The following is a 19,788-nucleotide window of genomic DNA, read 5'->3' on the forward strand; positions in this document are numbered from 1 at the left end:
TTTCCAGAAAATGGCTTCATTTGAGAGAGGGACGGCTCAGTCCGTAGGACTGGTTTCCGCCGAAAACCAATCCGCCGGCTCTGGTTTCCGGCAAGCAACGGAGGTTTTTTTTTTAAATTTTATTTATAATAAATATTGTTAGTTTATATACTTTTATATTTTAAATAAAATAATGAACCAAACACACAAACACAGTTTTTCAAAATGCAACCAAACACGGGAAATCAAATCATTTTCCGGAAAATGATTCATTGTCCAGAAAATATTTTCCAGAAATCATTTTTTTGTTTTCCAAACACACCCTTATTTTAAACTACAAATAAGCTATAAGTTTTGTTTAGTAAAACATGAGTAGCTTAAAATAATAGTTTATTTTAAAAACACTACTTGAAAAAGCTTAAGCCGTTTTAACTTTTCTGCTATTTTATCTTTATTAATTTACAAAGATGACACCATCTACCTTCTATTAATCAATATCTTAATATATTTATTTTAGTTTGTCTTTTTATGTCTTTTTTACATTTATCAACTAATTCGACAATTAATTTTACCAAACAGTTTACTTTTAATTGTAACTGATACTGCTTATTCTTCCATATACTCAAGTGTGTAAATGAATACCTCACTAAAAATGGCCCCTACATTTTATGGAAATCCCTCAAGGGCCATGCATTTTGACTAGCAAACATCACTTGTCCTTCCTCAAGCACAATTTGACTGGCTTGAGTTGAGATTTCAAGATTTTAAGTTAGTGACTAATTATAATTCAACTTTACACAAAATTGTAGGGGTGAGCAATTCGATTGGATTTATTTGAATCGAACCAAACTAAACCGAACCAGTAATATACTAAAAAAAACCGAACAGTTTAGGATTCTTGTAAACCGAATCAAACCGAATACCGTTAGGTTTTAACAACAACTGGAACGATCTTAGAACGCTTACTGACTCTGTTACAATGCAGTATTTGTTCATAACTAATCGAATCCTGGAACGCCTACTGACTCTGTTACAATGAAGTATCTGTTCATAACTAATCGAACCCTGGAACGCCTACTGACTCTGTTACAATGTAGTATCTGTTCATAACTACTACTACCTTTGTTACAATGCAGTATATGTTCATAGCTACTCATAACTACTACTGCCTCTATTACAATGCAATATCTGTTCATAACTACTAGCTCTCGAGCCCACCCCTTCCATATGAGAATGCAACCGGGTGCCACTAAACCACAAGGTCTTGGCAAATTATGTCCCAACTTAAGTTATGTAAGCATGATGTTTCTGACACACACTTGATATAAAAAAAACAAAAAAAAAAAAAAACTTGTCCACTTTTAATTTAATGCGAATAACCTTATACTCCAGTAGTAGTACAGGGCAAAGAATTATGCAAAACATTCTGAGCTAATTTCTGCCATCTTAGTAGCTAAAAAACACAACCAACTGTTGATACAAAACCATAATGCACGCCCAACTGGCTCTACACCAATATCCGAAGCACACAATGTTGCCCAGTCAAGCAACACCAAGAGGTGCCTAGGAAGAGGTCGATCGGGGAAGAGGTCACGGTAGGGGTCAAGGGCAAGGTGATAGGAGTGAAGGTAACAACAATTTACTCCAATGTCCTATGTCTGGACAATATAATAAAGCTTGTGTTATACGAAATAAATTGGTATGTTTAAGAATATTCAACAAAATATATAGCATCAATATTCAATCCACGTGAGCTCCAAAAGAGTCACGAGATTATTATATAGAATGTTAACTCTATTGACAATCTTGAAAATTGTACCATATCTCCTTTCTACACTCTTTTGAAATAATGTTCTTTTTTTTTAATTTTAAACATGTAGACTTTCAATATTGTTATCTTTAGGGGGAGTGACATTTACTTGAATCAATCCTCAAGATTAGGCTTAAATAATCCTGAAGATTGTGTCTTAAAGACAAATATTTGTACTCTTTTGTAACACATGAATACATACATATCATGTACGATACTCTTTTCCTCATTAGGTTTTTTCTATTGGATTTTTCTTGTGTGAGTTTTAACGAGGCATGAGTATGATATAGTAAAGTCAATGAGGAGTTGGGGACAGTTGCAAATATATATTTAAATAGACAAACCTTAAAATACTGAAAATTATGCACTGAATGCTTATGATTGTACACTTTTTCCCTCAACTAAGTTTTTTCCTACAGGGTTTTCTTAAGTTAAGATTTTTAATAAGACAAACTGAAACAACACATGCATTACTCATATATTGTGTACTCTTTTCTCGACTATGTTATTTCCATAGGATTTTTCTAGCGAGATTTTAACAAGATATAATTATGGTAAGATAATGTTTAAGGGAGGTGTTATAATTAAGTGTGGACGCTATGAGTGATTATATAACAGTCATAACATTATTATCACTATTATTATTTCTGTTACATATATATATATAGAGAGAGAGAGGGGAATAAAAATCTCTATAATTACACTTTGTCTCTATGACCTTTGTCCATTTCATTTCTTTGCATTTTGTCTCTTTCATTAGTGATACTGTAATCCATTTTATCGGACAATGTTGTGAGCTAAAAGAAAACAATTACAATACATTGATGTGACAATTTACATTTATTTTGTTGAAATGTGTCACAGAAAATTTAAAGAGAGTAATTAAATGTACGGAGTAACATTTTAATCTTAATTTAACCTAAATAGGTTCCCGCCATTAGAAATTGTGAGACATATTCAAAACCTGAGGGGACCCAAATATTCCGGATCCATGAAAGTTGATGATGAAAAGCATGAGCACGTGGACTATCTGTCTCGGTCTTTCCGTACACCTCGTATTGAGACATCTGCTGATGCGTTGCCCTCCATAATTTGTAATTACAATTCTACCCATAATAATGTAATATTCCGTAGGGTGCAAACTACCAAAACATTTCGGTTAACCGACCGAACCGAAAAAATTCGGTTAACCGTAACCAAATTGAAAAATTCGGTTCGGTTAATGGTTAAAGGAATTTTAAAAATTCAGTTAACGGTTAATTCGGTTCGAAACGGTCGGTTAACCGAATCAACTGAACGGTTAACCGAATTTATATATATTATGGATTGAAGATTTGAAGTTATGGATGTTTGGAATTTATAATTTGTGTTTTTATGTTTATAGTATTGTTACGGTATTGTTTTGTATATTTTGTTATGAATTTATTATGATATGTATTTTATTTTAATTGAATTTATTATTTTAAGTGTTATTTTTAGGATTTTAAATTTTAGTTTTTAAAAGTGCAGTTAATCGATTAACCCACCGATTAACCAAAAAAAAATCAGTTCGGTTAATTCGATAATACAAATTTTGGTTCAGTTAACAGTTAAAGGTTTAAAAATTTCGGTTAAATTGGTTCAATTAAAACGGTTCGTTTAACCGAAAACACCCCTAATACTCCGTGTAGATTCGATATGTTGTACTACCATCTCTTCACTCTTCTTGCTTTAAGTTTTAACACTGGCGCACCTTAAGCATACAAACCACGCACCTTAAGAACAAAGATCACACACCTTAAGAAGAAAAATTACGCACCTAAAGCTACCGCACAATCGCATCGGAGAAGGTCAACCGTATGAGAACTCTCATATATATATATATATATATTTGTGTGTGTGAATATGACCTTGTTGTGACACTAGTGTACAAGTATTTAGTGGAGGCAATTTAAACATGCTGTGTGATTAACCCCTTCATCAGTCTCCTTAGCAAGAGCAATGAAGAGTCCTTAAGTTTGGGGGTTCAAGCATAAATATCGTTTTAAGGAATAAAGGTCAAATATATCATTGAACTACACACTAAACTGCAATTGGTCCATCAAACTCAAAAAAACTTACAATTAGGTTTCTGAACAACTCCAATTCAACCTAAAATGATCTGTTTATCTGGTAATAAGCTAATGTGACAGTTATCGAATTTAAAAATATTTTTTTTAAAAAAAATTATGTTAATAATTTTAAATAAATAATTATTTAAAATTTAAAAAAATAACTCACCCCCTCACCTACCCTCGTCTTTGCCAAAGACGAAGAACCAATTTTCATCTCCGCCCAAGACGAAGATTGGTTCTTTGTTTCTGACATAGACGAAGGCAGGGGAGAGGGTGGGGGTTTTATTTATTTATTTAATTTAAAATTATTAAAATTAAATTCTAAAAAGTATTTTTAAACTCGATAACCTCCACATGTCAGCATATTACCAGGTAAACAAGTCATTTTATGTTGAACTGTATGAGTTGACGTTGTTCAGATATCTAATTACAGTGTTTTTGAGTTTGATAGTCTAATTGTAATTTGGTGTATTATTGAATTGCCTATTTGAACCTTTTTACTTGTTTTAATTTTGTTTAAAATTTATTTGATCTCATGGAGTCGAATTCAAAATTTTCTATTCATGGAATATGTACTCGAATTAATTAGACTATTAAGATTGCTGAGTTTTCATTACTCATACTAGTATTTTCGCCCGTGCGTTGCACGGAATGGATTTGTTATAATATTTTAAGAATATTTGGATCGATATACAATTATGTAAATTATAACATCGAATATTATATAGTGCAATTGATTAAATTGGTTGGATCGATTATATTTCTTGATGTTTTCCTTGCTTGAATTAGAGTAAATAATTGTCCAATTACACGTGCGATGCATTGATAACTATTTTATTATATATATTTAGAAAATAAAAATAAAGATGAAATTATAAAAAATTATAATATTGGACGTATACATTTATTTGATTATAAGATTAGTGCAAAAGTAATACTCAATTAATTAAATAATATATGACTTGTTTGTCTACAATTATCTTTAAAATATCGATATGTAATATGACTTATGTAATTATATTATTACTAAAATAAATATGGGAAAAATGAGAAATAATTTAATTATAATTATTATAAAAATAAATTCAACAACCAATGAATTACCATAATAATTATTATGCAATTATTATTAGCCAATTACACTAATATATGTGCAATTATACTTTTATGCCTTAACTATATTCATTTTCACCATATCGCATTTAGTTTTTTCTTCCTCTTCCATATTTGAATGAATTAATTGTAATTATTATAATAAAAATCTAACAGTCCATGTTTAATTAATTTTTTTAAGTTTAAATAATTTAAAATTTTCAAAATGAAAGTGTAATTAATTTTTTAAAAAGTTTTTAAATAATTTTCAGTCAATTAGTAATATCATTTCCTTTTCTAATTTGTCAAATTTCTGTTTCCTTTTTCATTAAGATTTTTTTAAATATTTTCAATCAATTAGTAAAATCAATTTTCTTTTCCATTTGATCTTTACTATTGTTTGGACAGGATTTTCATAAAGGATGATTTTATTTTTATTAATAGTAGTATAGATATAGAAGTATAGATAAGTATTCGAATTATTATTATTGGTGTAAATAATAATTAATAAAATATTTTTTTCTTATAAAATTACACAAAATTTGTTTCCATTATTCTCACAATTATAATGGTTTAACTATTATCAAAATTTGGTAAATAAAATTTTGTTACTAATTAAAATTTATTATTTTTTACCAATTAATTAATAATATTAGTTTGTGCGGGAAAAGTTGAAGGGGGAGATTTTTCTTTTATTAATAGTATTGATACGTGAATATAGAAACAATATTACCGATTAATAGATATTAGTTAATTTCCATTTTACATTTTCTTACCAAATAAGCTTAATTAATTATTTGACTAATAAAATATTTAATTAATTAACTACAAAAGTTTAGGCGGGAAAATGAAATAAGAGGATTTTAATTTTATATATAGTATAGATTGATTGTTTTTAAGTTTTTTTTTTATAATTCAATTTGAGGTGACCTTTTAGAAACCTGCAAATTGGACAAATTGCATGAAATGAGTTAGTTTGGATACTCAATTGTAGTTTTTTTTTTTAGGTTCAGTAGCCTAATTGCATTTTTGTGTGCAGTTCGATGGCCTATTTGACCCTTAGATTTGTGCATGGTATGAAAAATCCTTTTAAAAAATAAGGACAACAGTAACGCTGTCATCTTTGTTTCCTGTTATATGTTTCCTTTTGTTTCCTATTACTCCGGATTTTGTGAGTTTTTTCATAGTACTTCCTGACTGTTTATAATATTCACTCGCCATATTTGAGAAAGAATAATAGTGTTTTGATTTAGTGATTTATATGGCAGATTTAATGTATATAGAGACGTGAAGAACAAAGTTAGGGTTGAAAAAATAAATTTATAATGAGCTGTGGTTTTTAATATTCTGTAGGGATATGAATAGTTTGTTAGCAGTAATGATAGCACACATATACTAAAGTTGTGCCATGTGTTAACGTTTATTCTTATTTTATACGAAGTAGTATCAAATAATTAAAATACAAATTTGCAATTAATATATGCACTTAGTTTGTAAATTTGATTTCTAACTTTAACTACTGCCTATACAAGTTTCTGACATAGTATCAAAAGTTTGTTGTTTGATATTACTTTTTTAGGTGTTATTTAATTGTGAAATACAATTCCTTTCTTAGGCATTCCATCAATAGTGTTAAATAATTTTTTTATTTTTTTATTAATTTCGACTAGTGAAATAACTCAACATGTGGCAAATGATGATATGCCAATCTGATGCCAATATAAGTTGTATATGCTAATCAGCGATCAGTTTATCTTTTCATTGTCAAATAACTTGGAAATATATACACAATGTTTGAATATGTAAAATTTAAAAATATGAAATGACTGTTTTCAAAATTATATATATATGGTAAGACTAAATAAACATAAAGACAATGATGCCAATTGCCAATATACCCTCTCCTCTCATAAACATCATAAATAATGGAACTAATAATCATGTTGCCACTGATTAAATCTTCCAATGTGCTACCATAACTTAAGCCAGACATGGATGCAATCCTTCTTAGAGGGATTTGATCAACACAAAGACTGTAGTCTGTAAAGAATAGTATTTATGATAATTATAAATAAAGATGTACAAATAAAAATATACAAAAGTCATGGTAAAAAAATGATGATACAAATTAAGATACTTAAGTTACCTTTCACGAAATTCCTTAAACTCCATTGTATCTTGATTGAGCAAAAGCTATGTAGCATTAAGAACTGCAGAGATTAATATCACCATCAACATAAAAAGATCACTGATTAATATCCTAGAATCCTAAAAATACTATCAAAATCTAAAACATTGTTAACAATTGCATGTGCTGAGACTTACTATTGTTATCAGTCTTGACTCTACACAATTGCAAAAGAACAATTACAGGATCACTAAGAACAATTACAGAAGAAGAATATCGACTGCAACCAGAATAAAATTTTAATAGAATATGGACGAAAGAAAACCAAAAATAAGAGATTACAAAGGTAGGAATACGTTGGAATCTTACAATTTTAGTTTCAGCAGAATGATCTATTTAAATAACAAAATGTTATGCTATTACATTACTATATATATGGTAGATAATACAATATATATTACCAATTATAATTAAATATGCACAAATTAATTTTACATTCTTGATTTAATTTTCAATTCCAATAATATCTCATATTATTGATTTAATTTTCTACTAATATATGATGATGACTTTATGAATGTGATCTTTGTGTGTGTATATATATAATTATAATTATATTATAATATTATAATTATAATTATAATTATAATTATTATAATAATTATAATAATTATAATTGTAATTAATGTTACTCTTATTCTATCATTCTATCATAATAATTACCATAAGAGAAAATTGTCATTTTAGTCTACTGACTATTAGGGTCCTTTTAATTGTAGTCCACGACTTTCAAAAGTGTTAATTGCATACCCTAACTATTTAATTTCTGTCAATTTTGGACACTCCGACCAAATTGCCGGTCAAATTCCGGCGAAAGTTAAAATAATGAGGGTATTTTAGGTATTTCACATATTGTTCTTCTTCTCCGGCGAAATTTTGTTTTCTGCTTCTTCTCCGGCGAACCAGGCAGCCATGGATTTGTCTTCGCACTCTCCGGCGAACCCATCTGTTATTCCTCTTCTCCGACCAAGCGACGACGCAAACCTAGGTTTTTTTTTTTTCTCGCTAATGCCGGCAACAGACCAAGCAACCATGGTTTTTTTCTTCTCACAAATGTCGCCGGCTTTACTGCTCCTCAAGTTTTGGCTGATGGTCGCAGATCTGAACGACGCAGATGTCGCCGGCTTTGCTGCTCCTTAGGCTTTGGGTGCGCAGTCGCGGATCTGAACAATGGCAGATGTCTTCGGCACTGGTTGCTGCTCCAAAGATGTCGCCGGCTGCTATGGAGAACGACGACGTCAACGAACAAGGGTGATTGAATCTGTACATAAAGAAGAAAAATAGCAAATTGATTCAATAGATACAAGAAATCCCAATACAGGAAACTACTCAAGCAATCATACAGATACAGTGGAACTTTGCATCATGGCAGCAGCACCGCCGCTGCCTCATAGGGGGTGAAAAACTCCTCCATTAATCGGGGATCTCATCTGTGTTTCGTGGCAGTGGTCTTTGCTGGCTTTCTTCTGCTTTTTCCAAAGTGCCGTGACCGGAAAAAATGGATAACGGACTTACGGCGGTTCCGGTGACAACTCCGCCGGAGAAAAGTCTCATTATTACGCCGCTCACCATGTGCCATTGTTGTTGTTTGAAGATGGATAACGAATAGTTAAAATGGTTGCTCGCCGGAAAAAATGGTAGCTCACCGGAGAAGAAGAACTAGGGTGTGAAATGACTAAAATGCCCTCGTTATTTTAAGGGTTAAAATATTCCGGTGAGATTTGGCCGGAAATTTGGTCGGAGTGTCCAAAATTGACAGAAATTGAATAGTCAAGGTATGTAATTAACACTTTTGAAAGTCGTGGACTGCAATTAAGAGGACCTCAATAGTCAGTAGACTAAAATGTCAATTTTCTCTTACCATAATTAATAATAACGAATTATAACCAATTATAATTCATAACTACCATAAACATTTGTCAGTGGTATTACATTAATGCACGTATATGTATTAATCTATAAAATACAAATAGTGCACCATATGATAATAAAGAATTATAATCAATTACTAATAACGTTACCAACTAGTATTATTGCCCGTGCGTTGCACGGAATTGATTTGCTATAATATGTTAAGAATATTTAGATCGATATACAATTATGTAAATTATAATATCGAATAATATATAATGCAATTGAAGAATTGAGTTTGATCGGTTATGTTTTCTGATGTTATCATTAGTTGAATTTGAGCAAATAATTGCCCAATTAATAGCCGATGTGTATATATATGCATCCAGTCCTGGAACTTTAGACATTTTATATAGCAATATTTATGATTTGTATTACTTTGGCTAATTATCTTGTTGTCTAGCAACTCAGTTATATAAATTATTTGTACGAATGATATATTTTTTTATGTAGATATATAGCAATTTTGTCATATTTGTATAAAAAGAAAACACAATATAACTGTTTTGAATTACTCATTATTGAAACCTTTTTGTAGACAACATTGGTAGTATATTATATATTGTTATTGTAAATTTTTACTTATTTTACATCACTAATGAAGCAAATTATCCAGAATTATAGTTTTTTTGTGCTCTATTTCAGAATTACTGGAGTAAATTATCCAGGAGCTTAGTATTTCATTGATTATAAGATATCTCTAAAGAAGGTATGTATAGATTAGCTCTGCTTTCTTTTAAATGTATAGATTAACCTTATTTCATGAATGTTACATTTGATTTGTGTGCATGTTTTATTTATTGTGTATTTTTGCCTAACAGTTGAGTTGTATAATGTATTAAGAGCTATAATTCTACCTAAACATGTCAAACTTAATTCTATCATTCTATCATAATAATAATAATAAATTCTATCATAATAATTACCATAATTACTATAATTACTAATAACGAATTATAACGAATTATAATTAATATTTAATATATATTTAATAATAATTACCATATTACCATATTACTAAAATATCCATACATTTGGGCGGGAAAATTTTGGATGAGGATATTGCTTTTATATATAGTATAGATTTATTATTTAAAAACTGTTTAAGTATAGGTATTTTATATGTACTTGGCTAAAGTGGCATCCCGCACCATGAACCATTCTTGATTCTTCATGCTGCACCTTGATCTTTCATAAGTGACTTTTAGATCCACAATCCATTATTATTATTTTTTTTCATTTAGCAATTTTCACAGGAAATCTACAAGTTACCGGTAATAAATGCTGACATGGACTTTTTCTTTTTCTTTTTGTTCTAACACCTTGTCCATCCTCCATAGCTTTGTGTATTTGGGCCAAAACCGATGGAAATTTTCCGGCTGTTAATCTCCTCCTCCTCGCCGCTGCAAGAAACGAGAATCGCAAAAGGAAGTGGTCCACCTGAGAGGCCTATTAACTCAATGTGTGCAAGCTATGGCGAACAATGACGAGCGGTGAAGGAGCTTCTGGCGAAGATAGATTCTGTTAGAGAAATTAATGTATAGTTTTAATTGGCAATTTATTTGTTAATTAAGTGGTCTAATTAATTATGCCTAAGGTATAGTTTTTAGAGTTGTTTATTTGCATGGGATGAATGGTTCTTGTTTCTTCAAGCAAAAATGTCAGAGATGAGAAAATCAAGGCAAGATGTAGATGAGTGCCTTACCTTGAATTGAGGAGATCAAATACAGGGAAGGAGCTCAGATATTCAAGTATAAATAGAGCTGAAGCCTCAGAAGTTTAATTGCTGATTTCACTGAAAAGATCGCCAAAGTTCCCTGCTGTTTTAACATTAAGATCTGCTGTTTTAGCCTTAGCCTACTGTTTTAATATGTAAAGTCTGTTAGTCTGATACAGACTCAAGATCATTGTAATATGGCTTCTTAGACTAGTTTTATGCTGTTGTCCTGTTTACTACATCAAGTGGAAGACTTGTTGATTGGCCCGGGAAAGCTGAAGAAGTTGACACACTACCAACTCAGGAGATGGTGATGTTTGTAGGTGTAATAGATTAGGCCATCATGGAGGATGGATATCTGATGAACCTTGTAACATCTTTGATCATCTAGTGGAGTTGGGTTTCACCTTTGTGTGGCCCCGCAGATGTAGGAGAAGGTGCTCCGAACTGCGTGAACATATCCTGGTTCATTTATTTTTCCTGCACTGTTTTTATTATTTATTGTTTCTAATACAGTGATAAATACAGTCGATTAATTTGTTTTAAAAACAAAGTAGGAACCAAGTAGGATATAACCTGCATTCAAGATTCACAATCTTTCAATTGGTATCAGAGCACGGGGACTTAATTTATTAGTCCAGCGATCTGGGTGCTTTGTGTTTCTTGAACTCAGGTTCTCACATCGTTTTTGTGTTTTTCTTTGTTTTGGCTTATCTGTTTTTGAACATTCTCACTGTGTGTTAAGTGTGTCAGGATGTATAGGCATAAAACTCCTCCCGAGTTAACAGGTGACAACTACTCTTACTGGAAAGCTCGGACAAGAATGCATCTAAAGGCTCTAGGCGATCGAGTCTGGACAGCCGTCCTAATAGGTTGGGAACATCCCAAAAAGGCGGGTGCAACGAAAAATGATCCTAGAGTGCTCAAACCAGAAGTTGAATGGGATGCGGCTGAAAGAACCCTTGCTGGTTATAATAATCAAGCTTTAGATACTATTTACTCGCTAACGCATGAAAGTCAATTTACTCTAGTTGCAGGCTGTGACTTTGCAAAAGTCGCGTGGGAAATATTGGAAACCACCTATGAAGGTACTGACTCGGTAAGACAATCAAAGTTACAGCTGGTTCATTCAGATTTTGAAGATCTAAGGATGAATGAAAACGAAAACATTACAAGTTTCAACGAACGTGTTCAAGAACTGGCAAATCGAGCTGCTGTGCTAGGCGAGCCATTTCCCCAACAGAAATTGGTCAAGAAAGTCTTACGTTCTCTACCACAGCGTTTTCAAATGAAGGTGACCGCTATCCAGGAAAACGCCGGTTGGGAAGACAAAACTCTTGCAGCATTGATGGGAAGCCTTAAGACCTACGAAATGGAGATCTTGACTGATCATACAAAGAAAGAGAAATCTGTCGCATTCAACGCTGAAGGACAAGACTTCGACTTGCCTGATACAGATGAGCTTTCTGATGATCCTGTTAGCTTATTATCTAAACATTTTTCTAAAATTTTGAAACAGGTTAAGCAAAAGAATTACACACAAAATTCTAGGGTGCAAAATCAGAAAGGAATAAACTCAAGTAGCTCAAAAGGTGTGACAAAATCTGGATCAACATCAAGATCATCTGGCTCACGTACCGCGAAACCTAAAGACAAAGCGAACAAGGGCATCCGATGCTATGAATGCGAAGGATTTGGACATGTTCAGGCCGAGTGTCCAACATACTTACGAAGAAAGAAGTCCATGACGACCCTAACCTGGAGCGACGATAAACCTGAATCAGAAGCTGCTGGGTCAGACTCTAAAGAAATTTCTGGAAACTTTGTGGCCTTCACCGCAATAGCTGATGTTGATCCTGACACAGAAGAACTCGCTGGATCAGACAGTGGAGAATATAATTCAGCTGAAGATCGCGAGTTACCTCCTATGTCTTATGAATTAGAATACAAAAAATTGTACTCCAAATGGGAGGCTTTACTTAAAGTTCATCGTTCTTTGTCTAGTCAAATTGGTGTATTAGAAGATGCAAGAAAAGTGTACAAAAATCAAGCTTCTGAAAAAGAAATCCTACTGAAGGCTAGCCTAGAACGTGAGGAAAAGCTACAACAAGAGCCGGACACTCTCAAACGGCGAATCAAGATGATGGACACCACATCTACACTTGATGAAATACTTGATTCAGGAAGACAAACTACTACCAAATTTGGGTTTGGCTTCACCGGTGGCAAGAACAAAGATACTATTTTTGTTAAAAGTTCTGAACCAGTTCATAACACGCCAGAATCTAGCTCAGCCCCGCAACGTCGTGTTACAGAATCTGAATCACATCGTGTTTGGTCAAAATCTAGTACAACTAGACGAGGATATGGTAATGTATTGCATCCAAACTTTCGTCACATGAGATATAACCCTATCTGTCATTATTGCAGGATGCGTGGCCACACCAGACCAGAATGCTACTATTTCTACAAGGATCAAAGGGATACAAAATACTACAACAAGTTTATTACTCTTTTCACCAAACAAATCTGGGTCAAGAAAACTGATTTTGTTTGTCATGTTTCTTTTCATACTAAAAGTACAGAACGAGAAGGAAAGTGGTACTTTGACAGCGGCTGTTCGCGTCATATGACAGGAAATTCAAAATTCCTCAACAACATCAAAAATAGGGAAGGTGAAGTCACTTTCGGTGATGGTGTCAAAGGCAAAGTAATGGGTATTGGAACACTGAATGTAGCTGGTTTACCCAGATTGGAAAAAGTACTTCTTGTCAAGGGTTTACATGCAAACCTCATCAGCATCAGTCAACTGTGCGATCAAAATTTGGATGTATCATTCACAAAAGCAAGATGTTGTGTCATGGATGATAAAAAACAGCTTATCATGAAAGGTAAAAGGTCTACTGATAATTGTTATATACTAACCAATGATATTTCCTGTTACAGATCAACGTTGGATGAATCAGAATTATGGCATCAAAAACTTGGCCATATCAATTACCGGGCTATGAGAAAACTTGCTAAGATTGAAGGTGTTATAGGACTACCGAAACTAAACACTGAAACAACTGGAGTGTGTGGAGCATGTCAGTTCGGAAAACAAACGAGATCGTCACACAAAGCACATGACAACATCAACACGAAACACTGTCTGGAGTTAATTCATATAGACTTGATTGGACCAACTCAAACTGAGAGTATTGGAGGTAAGCGATATATTCTCGTATGTGTCGATGATTACTCACGTTTTTCTTGGGTTTCTTTTCTCAGGGAAAAATCTGAAACAACTAGTGCCGTTAAAGCACTATGTCGAAGACTAAAAACGGAGAAAAGTGAACTGATTGTTAGGATACGAAGTGATCACGGACGAGAGTTCGAAAATACCGTCTTTGACGATTTTTGCAACAACCTAGGAATCACGCATGAATACTCTGCACCAAAAACTCCTCAATAGAACGGAGTTGTAGAAAGAAAGAATCGCAATATTCAAGAAATGGGCAGGGTTTTGTTAAATGCTAAACGCCTACCTCAGAAGTTTTGGGCAGAAGTAGTTCACACGGCCTGTCACATTATCAACAGAGTGTACCTACGGCCCGGAACAAATCAAACTCCCTATGAAATCTAGAAAGGTAAGAAACCGAACTTAAAATATTTCCATATTTTTGGCTCACGGTGTTTCATCTTGAAGGATAGGCATCCCACAGCAAAATTTGAAACTAAAAGCGACGAAGGGATCTTTCTTGGTTACTCATCCAACAGTCGAGCTTACAGAGTTTACAATAAGGTTACAAAATCTGTAATGGAGTCCACAAATGTTGTGGTTGATGATCAACCTTGTGAGATAGTGGATTACACACCCACTGAAACTTATACAGGTGAACCCGAAGATAACACAGAACAACCTGACACAAGCACAAGGTCACCTGAAGCTATCACAAATCCACAACCTACCACTGAGGAGGAATCTGAATCTGATACTGATCAAGATCAGGTAGAAGCATCGACCCGAACTCAGAAGAATCATCCAATCGAGAATATAATTGGAGATCCAAGTACAAGTGTAAGAACTAGAGGAGGGTCAAGACCTGATTATCGTCAATTAGCTGGTTACTCGTGCTACACATCTAAACTCGAGCCCAAAACCGTGAAAGAAGCTTTAACCGATGAACATTGGATTAAAGCCATGCAAGAAGAGCTCGGTCAGTTCGAAAGAAACAAGGTATGGATTCTTGTACCCAAACCTGATGGTGCCAATGTTGTAGGTACCAAATGGATTTTTCGGAACAAAACCGATTCAGCTGGTAACATTGCTCGGAACAAAGCACGCCTAGTCGCCCAAGGCTACTCGCAGATTGAAGGAATCGGTTATGAAGAAACGTTTGCCCCTGTAGCTCGTCTAGAGTCAATAAGGCTACTGTTATCCATTGCATGTGTCTTAAACATCAAGCTATATTAGATGGATGTAAAAACAGCCTTTCTAAACGGATATCTATGTGACACAACCAAAGGGTTTTGAAGATCCTACGCATCCTGAATATGTGTATAAACTGGAAAAAGCGCTATATGGTTTAAAACAAGCCCCAAGGGCATGGTACGAAAGGCTAACACAGTACCTTCTTCAAAATGGCTACACCCGAGGGGGAGTTGATAAAACTCTTTTCATAAAACGATCAGGTAAGCATCTAACTGTAGCTCAAGTTTACGTTGATGACATTGTCTTTGGCTCTACACAGAAAAACGCTACAGATGAACTAGTGCAAGTCATGCAACAAGAGTTCGAAATGAGCATGATTGGCGAACTTACCTACTTCCTCGGGCTTCAGGCAACACAAACAGGTGAAGGTATTTTCGTTTCACAAGAAAAATATGCAAAAAATATTCTGCAAAAGTTTGGGCTTGAGACAGCTAAAGATGCTCGTACTCCTATTTCTACTTCCACTAAACTGTCAAAAGATGAAAAGGGTATTTCTGTAGACCCTACTCTATATCGGAGTATGATTGGCAATCTTCTATATTTAACTGCAAGTCGACCTGACATTATGTTAAGTGTTGGAATGTGTGCTAGGTACCAAGCAAATCCAAAAGAATCGCACCTAAAAGCTGTCAAATGTATTATCAAATACGTTAAAGGTACGTACGACTATGGTATTTGGCTTTCAAAAGATACTAATTTCAATCTTATGGGCTTTTGTGATGCCGACTGGGCTGGCTGCACTGATGATCGTAAAAGCACATCTGGTGGCTGTTTTTTTATTGGGAAAAATCTGGTTTCCTGGCTAAGTAAAAAACAGAACTCAATTTCTCTTAGCACTGCTGAGGCAGAATACATTGCCACTGGTAGCAGCTGTACTCAACTTCTGTGGATGAGACAGATACTAGCTGACTATGGGATTACACAAGACACAATGACTCTATATTGTGACAACACCAGTGCGATTAACATCTCAAAGAATCCGGTTCAGCATTCGAGAACAAAACACATTGATATTAGACACCACTTCATCAGAGAATTGGTGGACGAGAAAGAAATTGTACTAGAACATGTGCCTACGGAGACAAATTTAGCAGATCTGTTTACTAAACCTTTGGACAATGCTCGGTTTGAAACTCTTCGGGCTGCTCTAGGGATCTGCAAATTTAATTAATTCTTTCTAGTGTTTTTGGGTCTTACAGGTATGCTTTCTAATTAATTGTTAATAATTTTGTTTTTTTAAAAAAATATTCTTTGTATTTGGAGGTTTAATATGTTTTCCAAGTCTAGCAGATTTTTTTTTCCACTGCGTATTGGACTACAGGTTTTTTTTTTTTAAATTCATATGTTTTGTTTTTAATATATGCTTTTTATGGTATTAATGTGTCTGTTTTTTTTATTAATTGTGATACACTAATCAATTTTTCTCAGTGTTTCAGTGTCTCAGACATCCTATCATATTAGTTTTATTCTTCCTAAATAACTCTTTTTCTGGTATTTTCAAAATTCTACTCAAACTGAGATTCCTAGTTTATCTGAGTTTTCTCTCTCCCTCTTATATTCAAACTTCTATTCTGTTTCAGCCTATATTATTGGTTTTGATCTCAAAATTTCTACCTGCAATTTTTTCACAGATTTGATTAAGCCCGAAATTCTTTTTCTCAGTTCCTCATGGCTACACAAAATCCTTTCAAAACTTTTTTCACCTCTGAGGATCGTTTGATTTTAGCTCGGAAAATAGTTCAAGGAATCTCTGATTTTACTCCAACCGTTTGTGCGAAAATTGCTCTCACCTTTGCTCTTAATCCCTCTCTGATGGATGATCTAACTATGAAAGACTCGCGAAGGATTTTGGAGTTGGCAAAACAATGCTCTGAGGTGCCCTGGAATTTACCCGAATCTGCCGTACACGATCCGGATCAGTCCGCTCCGCGGTCGCAAGCCTTGGCCGAGCCGCGCACCACGGACGCCGTTCCTGCTGCCGATTCGGACACCGCTGCCCAGTCCGCAGTTGCGCCCACGGAGGTCTCGGCGACAATGGCCCCCGATGTCGCTCAGCAGGCCGCTGTTCCGCCGCTGCCGCATGAACCAGGCTCCTCCGCCGTTCCCGCTGCTGCAACCTTGGAAATCACCGCCCCGCAATCTGCGTCTTTGGCTTCACATGCTGCTGCTGCCGCACCAGGATCTACGTCGCCAATTTTTTCCGCCGCACAGACTTGTGTCCAGACTGATATATCCTCTGCAGCACCGCCTGACCGTAAGTTTTTTGCGCCACATGGAAGCTCTGCTTCATCTCATATTGAGTTCGCAGATGGTGTCTTTACCAAGACTAACAAACAGAAGGATCACATTCCAAAAGCTGCAACCTCAACCTTTGAGTTATCATGTGTGAATTCCCAAGCTGCTACAACTAATGTTGTTGTGACCAAAATTCCGTCCACAAATATTGATGTTCATTCAGTTCTTTCATCTGATAAACAGGTTCCTTCTGTCATCTCTTCGGGTACGTTAAATTTCCAAGTTCCGTCATCTTTTTCCCTGTGTTCAAAATCTGAGTCCAAAGTTATATTACCTTTTCAAACGTCACAGTCACATAATATTAAATTTGGTTCGTTTTCTCAGCCTATGTCTAATGAGTGTGCTTCTGATCTTGCTTCCTCTGAAAAATTAGTCTCTGATGTTATTAAGTCTCATGATGTGTCTCTGGTTGCAAAATTACCTACTTCTAATTTATCTCTAGATGCAATTAGAGTCTCCATTCCAGAAATCCAATCTGTGCCTCTTGTGTCTGTTCCTTTTTCTGCTCCCGACCAGTGTAATCCTGTTACCAATCGTACTCGAAAGGGTAAGGCTAAGCTTGCAAATCGTGTCATTCCTGTAGCCCCTTCTGTCAAACGGAAGCTGATTATGGATTCTGTCTCTGATGTTGAACCTCCCCAAAAGTCTCATAAATCTGTGTCTTCCCGTTAGTTACGAGGTAAATCTGTTCCTCATAGTCTCCCAAAATCCTCTTCCTCTGGTTTCCCTTTGCCAATTCTGTTGAACAAAGAATTGCAGGCTGCTTGGTTGATTAATAAGGACAGATCGTTATTTCTTCAGAGAGACATTGATGTGGAAAATTTTACTGCTTGCTGTAATTTGATTGATCTTCTGCGTTCTTAGAACCTTCTCCAAACAGTAAAAAATGTTGGTCCTTACTGTGACCTGGTAACTCGAGAGTTTTACACAAATTTGACTGAAGCCACTGTGGATCGAGATAGTGACCACTTCCACAATGTTTACATAAGGAGGCACTGGTATGACTTTAGTCCAGCAGTGATAAATGATTTTTTTGACAGGACTGAAGTTGATGTTCAGTTTTCCCCTGATTATGATCGGATTGCTTCCTCCTTCTCTAATTCTCATTACCGCACCTGGCCTAAGAGGGATACTAAAAAACCAGGTAAACCAGGTGACCTTGAATCAAGTTTTCTCCCGTCTAGCTTTGCTATCTTGCTTCGTATGGCTACTACGAACTGGCTACCCACTGTTACTGTTCACTCTGTGTCAAAGAAGATGGCTATACTTTTGTTCAAAATTCGGAACAACATTCCTTTTAATCTGGGAGAATTGATCTTTGACCATATCATGGCCTTTCGTCATGGACAGGGCAAAGAAGATAAAGTGCTGCTTCCTTTTTCCAGTCTGATTTATGGTATTTTGTGCAAACAAGGGTTTCGAAAGCATCCACAAGAGGAGGAACTGTTTCCAACCTCCACGTACTCTATTGATAGACGTCTGTTCTTTAATTCTCACCTTGATGATTGTTCTACGTTTAAATCTGCTGTTGTGCCTGAAGGAGAGTCTGTTCCATCCACTCGTTCTCGTGTGAGTGTGGATTTTGCTGCTGTCAGTGCTCGTGTACTCACCACTCAGTCTATTCTTAAAGGTTTGAAGTCTACTGTTGTTCAGATGGAGAAAGTGCTCTTGGAAGATAAGAAGTTGTTACAGTCCTTTGAGGCAGATTATGTGGACTTGGATTCTGCTCCTGCTAGATGATCTGTTGCAAGGTTCCTTCCCCTTTGTCAATTATCGCAAAAAGGGGGAGAAGTAGTTGAGGGGGAGCATGCAAAGCTCTCGGTAATGTGGTGATGGTTGTTTTACTACTTTTTAGAGGGGGAAACTTTGGTTCTTTACTAGTTCGTTTTTTTGTCTTGGATGCTTTGGCTACTATTGGAAATTTTCTCTTATCTGGTGTTTCATGCAAATTTCTTAGTTTTAACATAATTAATTTCTTGCTTGTATTTGCTTTGCATGTTAACACAACATATCTTAGGGCACATCTTAATGAAATTATTATTCTTAATTGGTTATTTTTGTTTCGTGCCTTAAAGAATGTATGTGTTTAGTTTTGACAAATAATTGCCAAAGGGGGAGATTGTTAGGGAAATTAATGTATAGTTTTAATTGGCAATTTATTTGTTAATTAAGTGGTCTAATTAATTATGCCTAAGGTATAGTTTTTAGAGTTGTTTATTTGCATGGGAT

This window comes from Ipomoea triloba, chromosome 8 (assembly GCF_003576645.1).
Source record: "Ipomoea triloba cultivar NCNSP0323 chromosome 8, ASM357664v1".
NCBI classification, from domain to species: domain Eukaryota; kingdom Viridiplantae; phylum Streptophyta; class Magnoliopsida; order Solanales; family Convolvulaceae; genus Ipomoea; species Ipomoea triloba.